At 38.6% G+C, this 18,423-nt stretch overlaps 1 protein-coding gene, 1 non-coding gene and 2 pseudogenes across 6 annotated transcripts in view; 1 reads left to right on the forward strand and 3 right to left on the reverse strand.

Moving 5' to 3' along the window:
• The window catches only part of PRUNE2 (prune homolog 2 with BCH domain), a 292,485-nt gene that overhangs the window by 110,476 nt on the left and 163,586 nt on the right, over window positions 1-18,423 (reverse strand). The gene's annotated exons all lie outside the window — the stretch shown is intronic.
• Window positions 4,308-7,808, reverse strand: LOC143661374 (peroxiredoxin-like 2A pseudogene; annotated as a pseudogene).
• Window positions 11,064-11,170, reverse strand: LOC143675168 (U6 spliceosomal RNA). Its single transcript, XR_013171412.1, has one exon. It is a non-coding gene; the product is annotated as a U6 spliceosomal RNA (small nuclear RNA).
• Window positions 15,073-16,464, forward strand: LOC143673661 (cytochrome b5 reductase 4 pseudogene; annotated as a pseudogene).

Below are 18,423 nucleotides of genomic sequence, written 5' to 3' on the forward strand. Positions count from 1 at the left end.
AACAGAAATAGCTATAATTCATTGCTCTGCCCATTAAAAAATAATGCTAACATCTCTCATGGAAATAATTAGGCTGATATGGCAGCCAAAGCCACAGCCTGATCAATCAAGCCCCTTCTAAGCCTCATTCCTGCACTTTTTAACTTGTCACACGTATCTTCTTATTCCCCAGTTAAGCAGGAACAAGCCATCCAGCTAGGATTCACTCTTGGACCTGAAAGATGGTCATTTCCTGCCCTCTTTCTCAGTCTGTTGAGCTAATACTTCTCCTAGGCGTGCTCACTTCTCTACTCCTCTTGCTATTGATTGGCCCTTGCGTTTTTATACTCCTCACCAAGTTTGTTTATTCCAGATTAGAAACCTTTCTTTCACAACCAACTTCTCACCGGAAGGTACGCTGCTGTTCCTCATGCTCAACCAGCCACCATCAGTGGCAAAGCCATGGACAACGTCCACACATAAGGCCTAAGACCTACTGGCAGCTTGAAGCCATTATGGAAGATGAACCATCACCCCAAATTCCCTTAAGATTAAGAGGAGTTAAAAATCTCTGAGGGAGAGACAGATTTTGGGCCGTTAGACTGTCTGCTCTCCTGTTACACGTGTAGTAATAAACTCTTTCTCTCTTGGAAACCCTGGTGTCTCAGGAATGGGTTATTGAGCGCATGAGGCAGCAGAATCCATTGTAACAATTTGGCGACCATGAAGGGATGAATGCTCAAATCTCTGGAGCTCCAGCAGAGCAGGGTTTGAGGGCCCAGTCTAAACTTGCCTATTGATTATATATAAAAATTTATCATTTGCTGAACTGCTCATCCTGCCATTCCAGAAGCCTGAGCAATTAACTTTTGACAAAGTTGGAAATGCTTCTCAGTGAAGAAATTCTGGCCTGATAGGGAAAAATCTTTGGGGTGAACCAGAGGCCAGATGTCAATGGAACCCAGAAAAGAGAGGACATCTCCATGTGATACATGACACAGACACAAACCAAGGAAGCCCAGGGATTGCCAGAATCTAGATCCATACTTCTACAGATCCTGGAGAAAACATTACCTTACTGATGCCTTGATTTGGAACTTCTCATAGCTTTGAAACCATGACCCAATTCCCATTGTTTAAGCCAATCCATTGTGTGGTATTTATCATAGAAGCCAGGACACGAAGACTGAAAGGATTGTTTTTTGTTTTTTTCTTTTACATGGGTAGGCACGGGGAATCAAACCCAGGCCTCTGACATGGCAGGCAAGATCCCTGCCACTGAGCCACCGTGGGTCACCCTAAGATAGAAGTCACTTTTTTTTTTGCATGGGCAGGCACCGGGAATTGAACCTGGGTCTCCAACATGGCAGGCAAGAATCCTGCCTGCTGAGCCACCTTGGCCTGCCAGGATTGTATTTTTAACTGCTGAATAACTAAACATCCATATGCAAAAATTTAACCTAAATCTACAACTCATGCTTTATATATAAATTAAGTCAAATGGATCATAGATGTAAATATATGAGATGAAACTATATACACTTAGAAGAAAACATAGGAGAAATCTTTGTAAACTGTGGTTAGCCAATGAGTTCTTAGATAACTTACTAAAATCAAAATCCCTGCCCAAAAATATTGGCAAATTAGATTTATCAAAATTAAAATATTTTTAAGAATTACTGATTGTATATGTAGAATGGAATGATTTCTAAATGTTTTTAGTTAATTTTTTTTAATTAATAAAAAAATTAAAATATTTTGCTCTGACAAAGACATTGTTAAGGTAATGCAAATACAAGATACAGACTGGGAGGCACATTCAACATCACACATCCAACATAGTAAATATATGTGGAATATAAAAAGAAATTTGAAAACTCAGCACCAGGAAAAGGAACAACCTAATTAATAAATGGACAAAAAAATTGAATGGATATTTTAGTAAAAGTGCTGTATGGAAAGCAAATAAATAATCACATGATAAACTTCTCAACATCAGCAGCTATTATTAAAATGAATATTAATAACAAAATGAGATCATGCTACATAGTGTTTTAATGGCTAAAGTTTTTTAAAATAAAAAAATAACAGGTATCAAAATTGGTGAATAATAATAGAACTACCACATGGTGATAACTTTGATTGCACGATCATTGTGTGAATGAATGTTTCTAATATATCTGTCCATCTATCTGTGCATTCATTTTTATACATTTATGAATTTATTTCTATTTCCTGGGAACTCAAAATCTTCGCTAATGAATTTTGTGATTGCATGTCCACACATATGTTGCAGGTAGCACATAATGACAAAATTCTACTGTTTTATAATCTTGAGAACAACAGGAAACACAATTAATCTGATGTAGATACTTGATTGTAAGCTGGATGCAATGACTATTTGGAGTTAGGTTCTGAACATCCAGGCACACTCTGTGCAGGAAAAGAATTGTACAAATTCATAGTTAAATTGCCATTAGTTAAAACCATTAGTTTTCATTATACTCTTATTTAATGATACAGAAAGTCTTAGCTGGTCACATGACTAGAGTTATTTTCTAGACTCTTCTCCAGTTTTGTGTGGTTTGTGACTAAATTGAGATGATGGCGCATGACGAAGTTCTGTGTGATATTTCCAATTTGAACAACTAAAAAGGAATAAGGAAGTGCTTTTCTTCATCTATTTCAACTGGCATCCCCCACCCCATTTTCTATTGTCTAGGAAATTATAAAGGTATAGCTGGCCAATTTTGATGTACAGGTAAAAGATTCATATTGAGGATGACATCACTCAAAGGGTTAGACTCTTTCTACTGAATTTTTCATAGAAAAGAGACTTCTAGTTAACTTGTGACTTTTCCAGCTTTTATAAAACATCTTAGTTTAAACCCAATATAATTATAATTTTCTGATGATCTCAATACTTCTATTTATCAATACTCCCAGAAAATAAATTATTCCCACAATAGTTGATCCTTGTCTAGCATTTGCTTGAAATGGTCTAGAAAACAAGTGAAGTGTTTTGTAAAAATAATCATAAGTAATACAGCTATGGGTATAGAAACTAGAAGTAACTTTTTAAAGTTTGTATGAAATAGATGGAAATATAAAAACTGTTAAATGAAATAAAACAAAATAAGAGTTTCTATGGTAAGAGTTTTCAAATGGATTTGGGAGATCATCTGGGAGGTCTACTCTTATGCAGGTCACAGTCAGATATCACAAATTGCTACAATGTGGAAAGCTCCAAGGAACAATGTTCCTGAAAACCTTAAGGATGTCTGAACACCACAAACAAACCACAAGAGAAAGAGCACAGAACTATCCATTTTGGAGGACAACTCTAATACCTTCTATATATTCCAACAGCAAACAATTGGTATAATCTTTTCCTTTAAAAACCTTTGCCTGGAAAAACCAAGGAAGGACATTGTTTGGGTTGCTACCTGAAAATGTGCTCCCTGAATTGCAATTTTAAGACCCCAAATGAATGCCTCGCAGCTTAAAAAAAAGTGTCTCAGGGGAAAATGATGCAGAATTAGAATTAGGGTGGTGGCTGGCTAAGCAAAGGGCAAACTTCCAAAAGGGGTCAGGCCTCAAGGAGAAAGCTATCTCTGAGAGTAACAGCAATAAACAGCACTTGGAGCCAAAGGGCCCCACCTGAGTGAGTCATCTACGGAGAAGGGTGGAACCAACCAACCCATCCCAGTGCACTGTCTGCCACCAGGCATAGCCCTGGTAGAAGGGAGGGTAGGAGGAAGGGCCCCAAACAAAGGAGGAGATGCAGTAAGTAAAGCTAATCACTAAAAGCAAATGGCCCCACACTGCCTATTGCCTCTTGCCTTTCTCACCTCTTTGTGAGAGTGTCCGCATGTCCTCTCACAGGTGCACTCAATAAATTTTCTGCCTGCTTACATACATAAAAATACATACATAAAAAATCATCAAGTTTGAACAATATTTCAAGGAAGCAGGAGACTGTCATCCTGATCTATGGAACCCACCAGTCAAGTCTCCAGAGTCCCTGCTCTAAGTGTGCATGCATCCCCATACTTCTGATTCTTCTAGGCTGTGTCAATATTAACCTGACCAAATGAGGATCAAACTGGCTCTTTTGTTCCTCATGCTCTTTGCACGGGGAGCACAATATGGCTCTTGTCAGAGGTGCTTCATCATTTTGGCTCAAGGAAACTGTCAGTACAGTTTGGGATTTGTTTTTCATGGGCAGATATCCTGATGGGTCTAATGAAGCCTTTCTGCTGACAACTCATTTGCTAAAAATACCCAACCATCACCAGGTTTTAATGGGGAATATGGTTGTACCCCCTTCACTATCATCCCAATGAAAGCAATTTTTTTGAAGTCTAAAAAACCCTAGATGTCAAGGCACTATATAGATCTTTTCAAGCCCACCTCTCACCACCCATCTGTGTGTTCTAGCTTGTTCCCATTTGCTCACTGCTAAACTTTATGACATTCTTCAATTGGAATATAATAGGGTAAACACCAATCTTAGAGCACACATGCAGAGCCAACAGTCTGTGTGCACGATTTGTTGCCATCCAAGCTAATTACTAGAAACCCCCTCCTGAAAACAGATACACTCTGGGGTTTGTGGCTTAATTTTTTTTGGAGATGTTCATGTATGGGGAGTTCAAGGAATTGGTGTTCAGGTAAGGGCATTGCACTGCCATCACTCTCTTGGTTGCAAGTCACAGACACTAGCTCAAACTGGCTTAAGGGGGGAGAAAGAAAGGCAGAAAGATCTGGAAAGCCTTCTTGTGGAAGCCAAGGAAGAACCAGTGGACAATTTCAAGAAAGGTAGAGGTTGCCTGGGCCCTAGGACCACCAGAGGTGTAGGGCAATGGGCTCGCCATCCTCCTCTCCTGGCTTCCTGCAGCTGACTGGCATCCCCCACAGGAAGGGGTACTGGAGGGGCTGCAGCTCTTCGGTTGTAGACCTTTCCGTTTTAGTCACCAGAGAGACAATCCATTCCCTCTTGGTCTCGAGTTTGAAAATCCTAAAGAAGGGACTCTGGTCATTCCCACGTAGGTTGGGTGTCTACTCCCGGGCCAGGCAATTGAGGTGGATTAGAAAGACCACAGGAGACAGACATGGTTCCATGTCCAGATATGACAAGATTGGTGGGTAAAAGTGGTAGACAGATAAGCACACAGGTGATACTCTAAATGTCAAGCACAAAGGGCTAACGCATACATGCACACTCACAGACACATCACATAATTTCCCAAATCCCCAGTTTATTTCCAATTAACCAAATACTGTTTCAGAGAGAGACATAATATTTGGAAAAATAATGTTAGTCAAATAATCTAATTGGGAAATGTTAACTTTCATTTTCACGAAGCTTATCAATCCAATTAAGAAGAGTGTTAAAAAGAGGAGTTACAAAACAGATCTATAAAAGTTTCAAACTTTTAAAATGAAAATATGTCTACTCAATAAAAAAAGGAGTACCGTCCAAAAGATCCAGGATAAAAAGGACAATCCTCCTTGACCTTTATTCTTCCAGCTCAATGTAAGGAATTTTTATTTATTTTTTTGGCACCTGAAATCCTCAGGAGCTCAAATTCTCACCATAACTGTCAAACTTCCATTGCTAATTGAACCATGCATACGAGGTACTGAAATGCTCTAAATACAAACTGGATATGATCTACTGGCCCTGTCTACAGTACAGAGAGTTCTTGGGCTAACGCTGGTGGAACACACTTTCTGATCTTTTACTGAATTATTATCACTATATATAAGCATTATTTATAGAAGGGTTTTAAGAAGGCCAGACATAACATATGCATTCATAAGACATAAAAAGTATGCATTTCAGAGGAGAGTTTCTCAACTTCAGCACTGCTGACATTTTGTATTGGATCCTCCTTTTTGTGGGGGCTTTCCTGTGCATTTTAGGGGTTTAACAGTATGGCAAGCCTCTACCCCTAGATGCTGGCAGCACTTCTCCCAAAGCTGTGACAAAGATGTCTCCAAATGTTCCCTGAAGGCAAATCACCTGGTTAAGAAACAAAAGCTTTGGAGTATAATAGCAGGAGAGTCTTACCATCTTAAAAAATGATTCCAAGCACCCTTGATTTTTTTCAGAGCTGTTACTATATAAAGCACGACACAACTTAAAATCTGTACGGTTGAGTCAGGAGCACTATAAAAATAAACCAGAGATGGAGAACAGTCACACAAATACTTTGCATTAATTGGTCAAATATTTCCTTTTTCCAGGCTGGTAGAAATTAAAAATTCCCATCAATTGTCTTATAATTTAGATTATGTTTATAACATAAACAACATTTTGATTCTCTTAAACAGAGAAGAAAGCAAAGAACAAGCCAGGATTTTGCTAAAATATCTACTTCCTGTTCCAGGAAAATGAAGTTTATGTAGGTATTTTCCAAAGTTGTTTTAGGCTAGAAAAAAATTTTATTATTTCACTTCAGTTATGGGTCAACAGGGCACTTTTATATGGGATTCCTGAAAATGGCACACATATTTCTCTTTTTTTAAAAAAATATTTTTATTGTTAGGTTTATCAGAAAAATTTGTACATATAGGTAATTTTAAAAGACAGGATGTTTTTTGATGCATAGTTTCTTAGAGCCAGAGGATCATTTCTTCTAGAAGGATAAACCTCTGAGATTAGACCAGAAGACAATGGAAAAAGAGATTTCATTTCATAAGTTACCTGTATGAAATCATCTTGGAGCATACCATTTTAATCATGTGAGTCTTAGTTTACATAATAAGTCATTAACAGAAAACACACAAGCAAAAAACCTTATATTCTCTAATCTTTAAGTAAAAAATCATTTGTTCTTGATTTCTGAAGACATGAACATAAAAAGCACTGCAAATAACAGCACTGTTATTGTAATAAGAGGCAAGGGTCAAGTTTAAGCCAGCTTCTACCTGAAATAACCCTACTCATTTCTTTAGATTTTTGTTAGGTTTGTTTTGGAGCTATTTTGGCTTATTGGGCCTAAACAGAGTACAATTTTAAAATATTCTAATAATCCATACTAAGAATAAGATACAAATGGATTCTAACTCCTTAGAGACACGAATGAAACATTAACTCATCCCATGAACACAGGTGAGTACCCCAGTTATCCCTGAGTTGGACAGTTTCAGTGAAATCATTTTTTCTCTAAGTCTGAGGTCTGTGGTTTGATCTTCCTAGCCGCTTCCAGAACAGAAACTGGGTTTACTTTGTCCCCAAATTCTTTTTCTTGGTGCTCAAGAAGTATGCCCTGCTTTCCTGATCCCAACTCAAAAACTCCCCCAAGGATGAAGACTTCACCGTTCAGGTTTCCAGAGAAGCCTCCATTCCGAGCCCGGAAAGAGTTGTTCCAGACACCCAAAAAGATGAATCCCATAAACATCATCTTCCGTCTTTGGGGGCCACAGAACTTCTTTTCATCCAAGAAGATTTCTCCTTTAAAATATGGCTGGAGGTCCTGCACTTCAGTCTGGATCTGTGACTTCACCACTGCATACAGGGGGATACCCAGCCCATCCAACTTGGGTTTCAGGGAGGACAGGTCTGCAGCCTCCTCTCAACACAGGAAACAGCCTGGCCTCACAGCCATAATCACAGCTCCATTCTTTTCCCAGAGCTCCTTTGCTTTGAAAGTCCTTGGTTCCTTCTCCAGTGTTTTCAGGTCTATATCCTCCAGATACTCCAGTGTTGCTTTCTGGGGCTTGGATAGAAACAAGTCTGTGTTGGCCAGGAGCAGTGCCACAGCAGCAGCCCCCAGGGCCCCTGCACCAATGGATCACATCCCCATGGTGAAGAAGCTTGGGTCCTGCGCTGTGTTGGACCCAGCCCATGCGACATATTTCTCTTTTCATTCCATAAACATAACCCAAATTACGGCAGATATTAGACGGCATCAGCTGAGAACGCAATATGCCTGGGGCGTTGCAAGCATTCAACGAATGTCTGGCATTTTTGCCTGACTATAACTTAGGATACATGGAAACACCTATCAAAATCCATTTCTGAATCTGAGTTATCTGAACCTGTATGTCTTTATTGCTGATTTTTAACCCCAACTGAGCCTTAGAATAACCCAGGAAGGTCTAAAATAAATATTAATGCTCAGAATTCACCCCAAGAGATTTAAATTGCTTTGGTTTAAGGGTGGGGTCAGGGCATCAGTATATTTTCAGAGCATTCCAGCTATTTTCCCCATGTGCAGCTAGAGTGGAGAACACTAGTCTATATTCATATAAGGAAACATTTTCAGTTTGTGCCGTGTAGACTTAGTTTCCATGTTGATGATTCTAAGTTTTGTTCTCTAATCATTGAGGGATACTTTGTAGTTATTGGGGAAACCCAAATTCCAAAATATATGTTCAAATATTATTTTTTTTTTAAAAAAGCAGCCTCAACTCCTCCAAATGAGCAGATAATAAAATGTAGTGTTAAAAGCCTAAGTTTTGGAATCCAACAGACCAGGATTCAAATCCAGTGATTTAAGCACCTTTTTGGATGTTACTTGACTACCCTAAGATTCTGTTCCTTCACCTGCAAAATGAGGATAATAAACTACTTTCAAAATGAGATAATCTCTGTAACATGCTTAGACAGGATCTTGAGCACAGTCAGCCTCAAAAAACATCAGCCCTCAAGCAAGAGCAGCAGCACCAACAGCTACAACTATATTAATAGTAAATTTATCTGTCAATTAGGTAATTAGAAACTATGCATCCTTAGTGAGCTAGTTAGATTCAGGTGTCAACTTGGCTAGGTGAAGGTGCCTAGTTCTATTGCAGTGGACATGAGCCAATGATATGTGAACCTCATCTGTCGCTGATTACATCTGCAGTCGACTAGGAGCAGTGACTGCTGCAATGAATGACGTTTGATTTATTTGGCTGGTGATTAAATGAGAGAGGTCAGCGTAGCACAGCCCAAGCAGCTCGGCATACCTCATCTCAGCACTCACAGCTCAGCCCAGGCCTTTGGAGATGCAGAAAGAAGTCACCCTGGGGAAAGTTGTTGGAACCCAGAGGCCTGGAGAGAAGGCCAGCAGAGATCACCCTGTGCCTTCCCACATAAGAAAGAACCTCGGTTGAAAGTTAGCTGTCTTTCCTCTGAAGAACTATATGTTAACTAAATAAATCCCCTTTTATTAAAAGCCAATCTGTCTCTGGTGTGTTGCATTCCAGCAGCTAGCAAACGACAACATTTAGTTACAGGTTAGAGATGATCATTCCACTTTATGTATGTTAGAGTTGTTTTCTATTTAGGATTCTTCTGTTGCAGCCTACTGCTTAATGGATATGTCATAGAATTTCTCATTAAAATAACTGTCAGGTTTGTAGAAGGTGTTTGACAAATGAGCGAGATGGGGTAATGGGCCGGACTAATGTAGACAGATTTTTCTCCAGGTCTTACTTCTGCTGATGATCTAAGCAATGGCCTTCAAACTTCAGCTGCATCAGGTCCACCTAGACGGCTTGTGAAAACACAGACTGCTTCACCTATCCCCAGAACTTCAGATTCATTTGATCTGAGGTGGGGATGAGAATTATCATTTCCTAAAAGTTCCCAGGTGATGCTGATGCTGACCACACCTTGGGAACCATATTTTGATCGAAAGCAAAACATTTCACCTTTCCAGGCCCCAAATTCCTAATCTGAAAAGGGAAGCAATCATGACGCCAATAAAATTCCTTGCTTCTATTTTCCTTGACTCTTCAAACGTAAAGCTAGACAGTAGGATCCTTGCACTATATGCCTTTATTCATATTATTTAATATGATTAGGACAAGCAATTGGTTAATGTACAAATTGGTTGAGAAGGGGAATCTTTAAAATAAATATTTTATTATAAAATAAAAATTTAATTTTAACTGAAACTTATGCATCCTTTTATAATCTTTTCATGTTAGTCCTAGGTCTTTTAAAAAATGCATTGAGGGCAGGCCATGGTGGCTCAGTGGCAGAGTTCTCACCTGCCATGCTGGAGATCTGGGTTCAATTCCTGGTGTCTGCCCATGAAAAAAAAAAAAAGAATAAAAAATGTATTGAGTGTGGGTCTGTAGGGGTGTCTGCTCATCTTTTTTGCATAACCACACCTACAAAGTGTCATTTTCAATTTCTCATTTGTTCCATTAATGCAAAACTAAAAATTAGACACGTGACACAAAGTGAATGCAGACTTCTGTATTTTTTTTTTACAATTTTCTCAACTTTTTATAGCTATTTTCCCCACACCTAATTTGAAAGAATGCTTTTCATTGACTCTTTCCAAAGCATTCCACTTAGTTTTCATAGAAATGACTATTGTTTCTATTCCTCTTTCATCAATTTACTCAGAATTGTGTAATTATTTTAATAGCCAGTACAACTGGTATAAACTGCGTTGGGAGCAAATACAGCTGATATTTGGTAAACACAGAATTTAATTAACGGATATGTGAACACCTGTGCATTCTAGAGAGTTTTTTTGTTTTTGTTTTTTAGTTTTCAGTTAGCTGCAAGCATTCTGCTGAGGTTATCTGTCAATATGTATTTCAGAATGGAAAAGAGAATGTTGTTTAGTTCACCACATTAGCTAAGGGGAGATCAATTAAGAGAGCTATTACCAGAGGCAAGGTGTACAGACTTCCTCTCCCTTCAAAAAAAAAGGCATTTTCAACATCTGGCCTGAAATTGTTGGCACTGGCTCTTAATGTGATAGGGAAAATGATTTCAAACTGAGAATATGGCTACAGAACAGGGGTTTGCAATTTCATTTTAATCTTTAGAATAGTTGTTTGATATTTTACCAGTGATCAAAATAAATCTCCTTTGCTCACGGGAAAGGTGCCAAAACTTTTACACCCAGACACCCCCCTCCCAACTCCCACCACCAGCAGACACCCAGTCTGATGAGGGTCCTCATACATGCATTTCTGATATAAAAAATATTACTTACAGACATTATCTGGGGAAATTGGTGATATGACGATGCAAGCTTCTCTTGGTCTATCATTGGCCTAGAACAACCACGATTTCTTCCCGTCTCAGCCCCTTCACACACATACACATTTGGGTTTTTTTTTTTTTAAATATGGAATGCTTCACGAATTTGCATGTCATCCTTGCACAGGGGCCATGCTAATCTTCTCTGTTTCGTTCCAATTTTAGTATATATGCTGCCGAAGCTAGCACTGATTTATTTTTTGATGTGAGTTTTGAATTATCCTATTTTATTGCCTTGCATTTTTACCCTAACTTTAAAATCAGGCAATGCTAATAAGCTGACTTATTTCTTATGAAAGTCCTGCGACCTAGTTCTCCATTGCCTCCTGTTAAGTCCAATTTACTCAAAAATGTACAGTGTCTGGGTTATGACTTTGTGTCTGATTTTTCTTGGGGCCTGTGATGTCACCTTAGTGAGGCTCAGAGGACATCTGTCTTTTCTACTTTCAGCTTCTGGCATGTTTCTTGGAGACAGCTCCAACTGAGAAAGACTGAATGAGGGAGAACTAGGCCTCCGGGGACAACTGGACACCGGGCTGGGCTTATGGAAAGCCTCCATGTCTGCTGGTCTGCATTGATCTATTTCCCTGATTTTTTCCCCAATTTTTTTTTTTTTTTTTTTAGTGCATGGTCTGGGAATTGAACCTGGGTCTCCCGCATGGAAGGCGAGCATTTACCACCAAACCATCGGCGCGCCCTCCCTTTTTTATTTTTTCACTCTAATCACACTCTATCCTAAAAGGCCACCATGGCCACCATGCGGCTGGATGTTTGCACAGAAAGCAATGTTCTCCTATTAAAAGATTCTTGCTGAAAATACTGATTTCTAGCTCCACTTACTGACTTACTGAAAAAGAAATTGCTGTTGAGAAATGCCTCACACGTAGCTGCAATTCAAGACACTCAGCAGATGCAGCGCACTCTTCCATAGGGAGCTGCATTTTCTGCATCTAATATGGAAAATCTGGAATAGGCTGCTGTTACCTTTGCTGGAGTATCCTCTTTCCCAGCCTCCCTTTCAAATCCTGCCCATCTCACTCACCGCTTATTCTCCCAGGCTTTTTCCTTCTCATGGAGCTGGGTCCTTTAACTCCAGTTAGCGTGAGCACCAACATTGACCCTATCCCCGTGTGCTTTGGAACAGTGGTTTCTAACCTGCGTTCTGTTTGATAACCCACCTAAGCAGGGACCATGGCTAGGATGGCTTTTGTGTCCTCTGAAAAAAATTCTTTTTACAGAGGTGTTTAAATTACTTAATTGAATAGACTGAAAAATTTTTAAAAATATGTCTTAAGTTCTGGGTAAAACATACTGCTTAAAATTTCAGAGCAGATATTGCAAACAGCATATGACTCCCTGTTACTAGTTCTTTGGCATCGGAACACAGACCTTCCCAGTTGAGGAATGTGAGCAGGGCTCCAGGGCAGCTTTTTTTTTTTTTTTAACATGGGCAGGTACCGGGAACCGAACCCGGGACCTCTGGCATGCAGGCAAGCATCCTTGCCTGCTGAGCCACCGTGGCCCTCCAGGGCAGCTTTTTATACTATACTTGAATAGTACCTGGTGATGGGGAATGAGGAGAGCTACAAAAATATTTCTCTGGATAGAATTGGGCTTCAGCTTCTTTTGTCCATCTGTGCCCTTTATAGTTATTAAAAAAAAAATCTGAGATAGTAGGCTAGCTGGAAAAATAATAGCAGAGTCATTTTTCTATCTGCTGAGACAGATTACTTTTTGCCCAGACCAAGTGAGACAGTTATGGGTCTTTGGAAGGAGATAAAAGCATCTGACTGACCCCACCTCTCCCAGGACCATCCAGCCCATATAATAGAACTGCTCCTACATATAAAAAACCCACAGGAACATCTTTAAGGGCCAAAATGATATTGTTGATCAACAGAGCTTGTTCTAAATTACAAATTCTCCAATTTCATTCCTTGACTATGCAGTGTCTTTGGAAACATAATAAAACCACAGATCTTTCTTTATATTTTAAAAGCCTAGATTTATGATGACACCCACTTTTTTTTTTAAAAGGCTAAGTGAATAGAGATGAGGTCCAAGTTAACTAAAATCCTTAACTTACAAAGTTTGGTGGCAATCTCCTTTACATCTGAAGTCAGTGAATTCATTGATTTATCCTTATCCTTACACATTTTCCTGCCCAGAACCATAGGAGATAATGAGTGTCATTTTGTTCTCATAAGATTTTTATTATTAATTTCTTGATCTGTAAAGTGATGTTTCAAAAGAGCAGTTTGTTTCTAAAAAGTTGTATGTTGTATTTTTCTGGAGGATTAATAACATTCATGGTTTAGATAATCCTATAGCTACAATCTAGCTTGATTATCGGTGAACACTATTTATTGAATCCCCTCTGTGTTGGGGCTTCAGTTTAAGAACAGGATAAAAGATGGCAATACAGGGGAGCAGTGAAGACCCTGATTCTGAAGTGTAGCAGACTGTAATTGGCATCTCAGCTATGCCACTTATAGGTGTATGGCTTTGGCTAAGTCACCTAGCCTCTAAGCCTTTTTCTGCATCTGAAAATGGGAATAGTAATAATAAAACCTGCCTCATAGTTTATCTAGAGAAGACAACAAGATAGTTCTGATAAAATTCTAGTATAACACCTGGAATATTGTGAATCATAAATATTCACTTTTAAAAGTTAAGTTTGCTCTAGCCAACACAACAAGCAAACTCACACCCTCCCCCGTCTACATGGGACATGACTCCCAGGGGTGTGGACCTTCCTGGCAACATGGGACAGAAATCCTAGAATGAGCTGAGACTCAGATCAAGGGATTGAGAAAAACCCTAGAATGAGCTGAGACTCAGCATCAAGGGATTGAGAAAACCTCAACCAAAAGGGGGAGGAGTGAAATGAGACAAAATGTCAATGGCTGAGAGATGCCAAACAGAGTCAAGAGGTTATACTGGAGGTTATTCTCACGCATTAAGTAGATATCACCTTGTTATTCAAGATGTAATGGAGAGGCTGGAGGGAACTGCCTGAAAATGTAGAGCTGTGTTCCAGTAGCCATGTTTCTTGAGGATGATTGTATAATGATACAGCTTTCACAATGTGACTGTGTGATTGTGAAAACCTTGTGTCTGATGCTCCTTTTATCTACCTTGTCAACAGATGAGTAGAACATATGGAATAAAAGTAAATAATAGGGGGAACAAATGTTAAAACAAATTTAGTTGGAAATGCTAGTGATCAATGAAAGGGAGGGGTAAGGGGTATGGTATGAATAATCTTTTTTTTTCTGTTTTTATTTTATTTCTTTTTCTGAGTTGATGCAAATGTTCTAAGAAATGATCGTAATGATGAATATGCAACTATGTGATGATATTGTGAATTACTAATTATATATGTAGAACAGAATGATCATATGTTAGGAATGTTTGTGTTTCTTGTCATATATATTTTTTTAATCTAAAAATTAATAAAAAAATTTTTTTTAAGTTAAATTTGTCATAGGTAACATAAGTCATTTTTGCCTATCCATCATTCATTCTTTCTTTTGGGGAACTTAACTCTCCCATTGTATAATAATTCTTCTCAATTCATGTGGGTAACATGGGGTTCTTTTTAGCCATGAACTGAACTCTAGGAGTAGGCATATGACTCACAGATGGCCAAACTATACATCATCTTTTTGGCCACAATGACTGTAGTGTGGAAAAGAGTCTAACCAAGAACGAAGCCAACACTGAGAAATACAGAGGCAAAAAAATTCAGAAAAACAGGAGGCCAGAAAACACAGTTTCAGCAGAGTCCCAAAGTGCCAAAAGCTAGGTGTCACTGATTTGTCACTTACCAAAGCAATTAATGTCCTGTTTTCTGTAAGCAAATTTGAGTTGAATTTCTGTCACTTACAACCAAAAGAGCTGACCAATAGAGCACATTACTAAGTGATTATAATAATAGATATATCTAGTGGGCGACCCTGGAAGTGGGTCAGGGACTCAGCCTCTGTCCGGTCACAGAGCCACGACCTGAGGCGCTACTCAAAGGAGGGTTAGCTGACTGAACTCTTAAGGTGGCAGACCCCGGGGAGGACCCGGGCTGGGGGTCCAGGATGCTGAATGTCCCTTCCCAGTCTTTCCTGGCCCCCAGCTCTCAGCAATGGGTCACCTCTGGGGGGGCGTAGCAAGGTACCTTTAAAACAGGGCAGAAGTCTTATTGATTGGATTTGGCTGACCAAAAGTGGAACAGACTTTACAGGATTGAAGGGAAGAATAATCGAAGTCACTGAAGAAGAACTTTAAAAACATAACAAAAAAGATGATTGTTGGATAGGCATAAGAGGTTCATCGTTGGGTCAATTATGAAACCATGCTGAAAGAGTACTTGGTTGGCAGAATGGCAGTTAAACCTACTGTTTCTGAAGACTACCATGAGGAAAAGAAAGTCTTAAATGGCATGCTTCCCCAAAGCCAAGTGGCAGACACACTTGCCAAAGAAGGTCCTAGTTTTCCAAGCTATGACTGGTTCTAGAGTCTTCAGTCACCATTGTCATATATACTAAACAGAAGGATATCAATTTAGACTTGGTAATAATTGACCATCAGGATGACTCCTTTAGAGCAGAAATAATTATCAAGGATTATTCATATCTCATACATATTGGGTTAAGCCATGAGATTCAGGAAGATTTTTCTGTGCCGGTTATTGAGGATGTGGGAAAAATAGAGTTTGTCCTAAAGAAAAAAGAAAATACCTCTTGGAAATATCTTGATCATTCTATGGGGAATCATAACTCACTCATTCCAAAGAAAGATACAGCTTTGTACTACAGAAAGTGCCAGTTAATTTCTAAGGAGGATGTTACTCATGATACGAAGCTTTTCTGCATGATGCTGCCACCAAGTACTCATCTTCAGGTGTCAATTGGGCAACATGTTTACCTCAAGCTAACTATTGCAGGTACAGAAATAGTGACGCCATATACAACTGTATCTGGTTCCTTACTCCCAGATTTCCGGGAACCACTTCTTCCCAACAATAAATACATCTACTTTTTGATCAAAATCTATCCTGATGGACTCTTCACACCAGAGCTTGATCACCTTCAGACTGGAGACTCTTTCCGTAAGCAGTCCTGAGGGCAATTTTAGATAATTCCATTTTCAAGAACTGGAAGATCTCTTTTTATTGGCAGCTGGAACAGGCTTCACACCAATGGCTAAAATACTGAATTGAATTATGCTTTGACTAATATACCCAGTCTCAGGAAAGTGAATGATAAAAGATTTGATGTTGAGTTTGGTCTCTCAGCACCTACTTCTGAATGGAATGACAAATAAGGGCACATTTCCTCAGCTCTTCTTTCTGAATTTTTGAAAAAAATTTAGACGAATCCAGAGTCCTCATCTGCATTTGTGGACCAATGCTGTTTACAGAACAAAGAATAAGGTTGCTGCATGATCTTAACTTTCCCAAAGATGAGATTCACAGTTTTACAGCATAATAAAGAGCTGTCATTGTCCTTTATTCAACAGAGTTTTAAAATTTGTGATTGCTTGGGTTTTTTTAAGAAAACATTTTTGTATATACAAAAAAGACTAACTAGAATCCAGGCTTCCACTTCTTAAATTAAATCAAAAGTTCCTTCAGTATAGATGACTTCTGCTTTATTTTGTACCATAACTTATTTTACCACTTCTACTAATGATACTTGACCACGAAAGTCAGTCATGGCAGCAAATACATACCGGAGTCTTTGTTATGAATCACAAATTTCCTTACCATCTAAATTGTCTACATCACTTTTCTACAATGAGCATTTGTGTTTTATGACATGATAAACTGTAAAAGATCACTTTGATCAGATTTCTATGCTGTAAAATGTCTTATTAGCAATACAGATTGAATTCTACATTGCAATGTTAACTTAGGAAATGATCACTTACATCCTTGTTATTAATATTCAAACATGGAATGTTATAACTTATTAAGTGATCTAAATATTTTGTGTGCATGCATACGGCATTGATAAAGAATAAAATGATACTTAAGTCCTTTAAAAAATTAATAATAGATATAGGCATTCGCAGGAGAAGAGGCCACTTTGAGAGAAAAACTTTTCTTTTAAGCCATCACTTTTTATATTTTTGAAACAAATATATTTTCTTCTGTTGAGGAAGTTAGATTTTTTCTTCATTATTCTTATCTAGTGGCTCGCCCCATAGTGGTTGTCAATTAAGTCACAGAGACACCAGAAGGATTAGGAAACCTACTATTTGGACTTCTAAAAGCCAAGGATAAGTGATAGAGGATAATTAACTGGAAGATTAACCATAGGAGACTTTAGGATCACTTGTTAGGATGAAGCAGCCTAGGGAGTCATTGACCACAGGTTGATAACATGCAAAGAATCAAAACCTGTAAGTAAAATAACCTTTGAAAAGAAAAGAAAATTTTATGTTGAGAAATGCTGGCTATCCTAAATATGATCAAAGTAATCTAAATTGATGTTCATCAATTCTCTAGCTGGTAGTAGGATAAGAACTAGTTATACCCATTTAACAGATGGGGAAGTTCAGGCTCAAAAATCTTCAAGATCTTCCCAGTGTCACACATAGTTATTTGACAATGGGGTGGGAACTGGAACCCAAGTTTTCTAAGCTTTATTCTAGTACATTTGTATGTGCTGTTTGTACTCATTTTGAGGTTGAATGCCATATCTGACATGGGGATAAAGAAACCGCCTATTTAACTTAGCATTCTTTTTCTTTTAATCACTTTTAATTCTTTTATTATAATCTAAGGAGAAAATATGAGATTCCAAATGAGGATAGTTGATGAAAATACCTTGCAGCTTCATGGCTTTGTGTGTGTGTGTGTTTGTGTGTCCCCAAAACTTTAAAGGAGAATTTCTTACACATTTATTTTCAGAAATAGTATAAACACAGTGCTGGATAGGTATTTAAGAGAATCAGTGTTGGCGTATGAAGAAAACACACACGTAATGCCAAATTTTGGCAAAATGTTGTATGATGTGCCTTATGCCATAGGTAATTTCTGGCCTGGTACCCAAAAGAAAGAGAAAGGTTTGGAATGTCCCCTAGCAGGAAAACAAAAGGAACAGGAAGTTGCTAAATAATTTGCAAGTAGGGAAAAAGTTAAAGCACTTCTTTTTTTTACCTGAGTTCAATCTTGGGCTTTCCAATTTTCTGTGATTTGAGTATGAAAGCAGAGGAGGTCTAAATGGCAGCAATTATAGTATCACCCACTGCCCCAATACAGGTTCTAAGAGTCACAAGCCTTCCTACCCTCCACACTGACCCAAGAAAAGTCTTCCATGTGGTAAAGCATTGTACTTTATGGAAAGGTATGAGGTGGTAAGTAGAGAGGCTACCCCTGTATGTCACACACTCCATTCTCCCAAAGACTAGAGTCCTCATGTGTAGCTATATTCCTCCTACTT

This window comes from Tamandua tetradactyla, chromosome 2, assembly GCF_023851605.1.
Source record: "Tamandua tetradactyla isolate mTamTet1 chromosome 2, mTamTet1.pri, whole genome shotgun sequence".
Classification (NCBI taxonomy): Eukaryota; Metazoa; Chordata; class Mammalia; order Pilosa; family Myrmecophagidae; genus Tamandua; species Tamandua tetradactyla.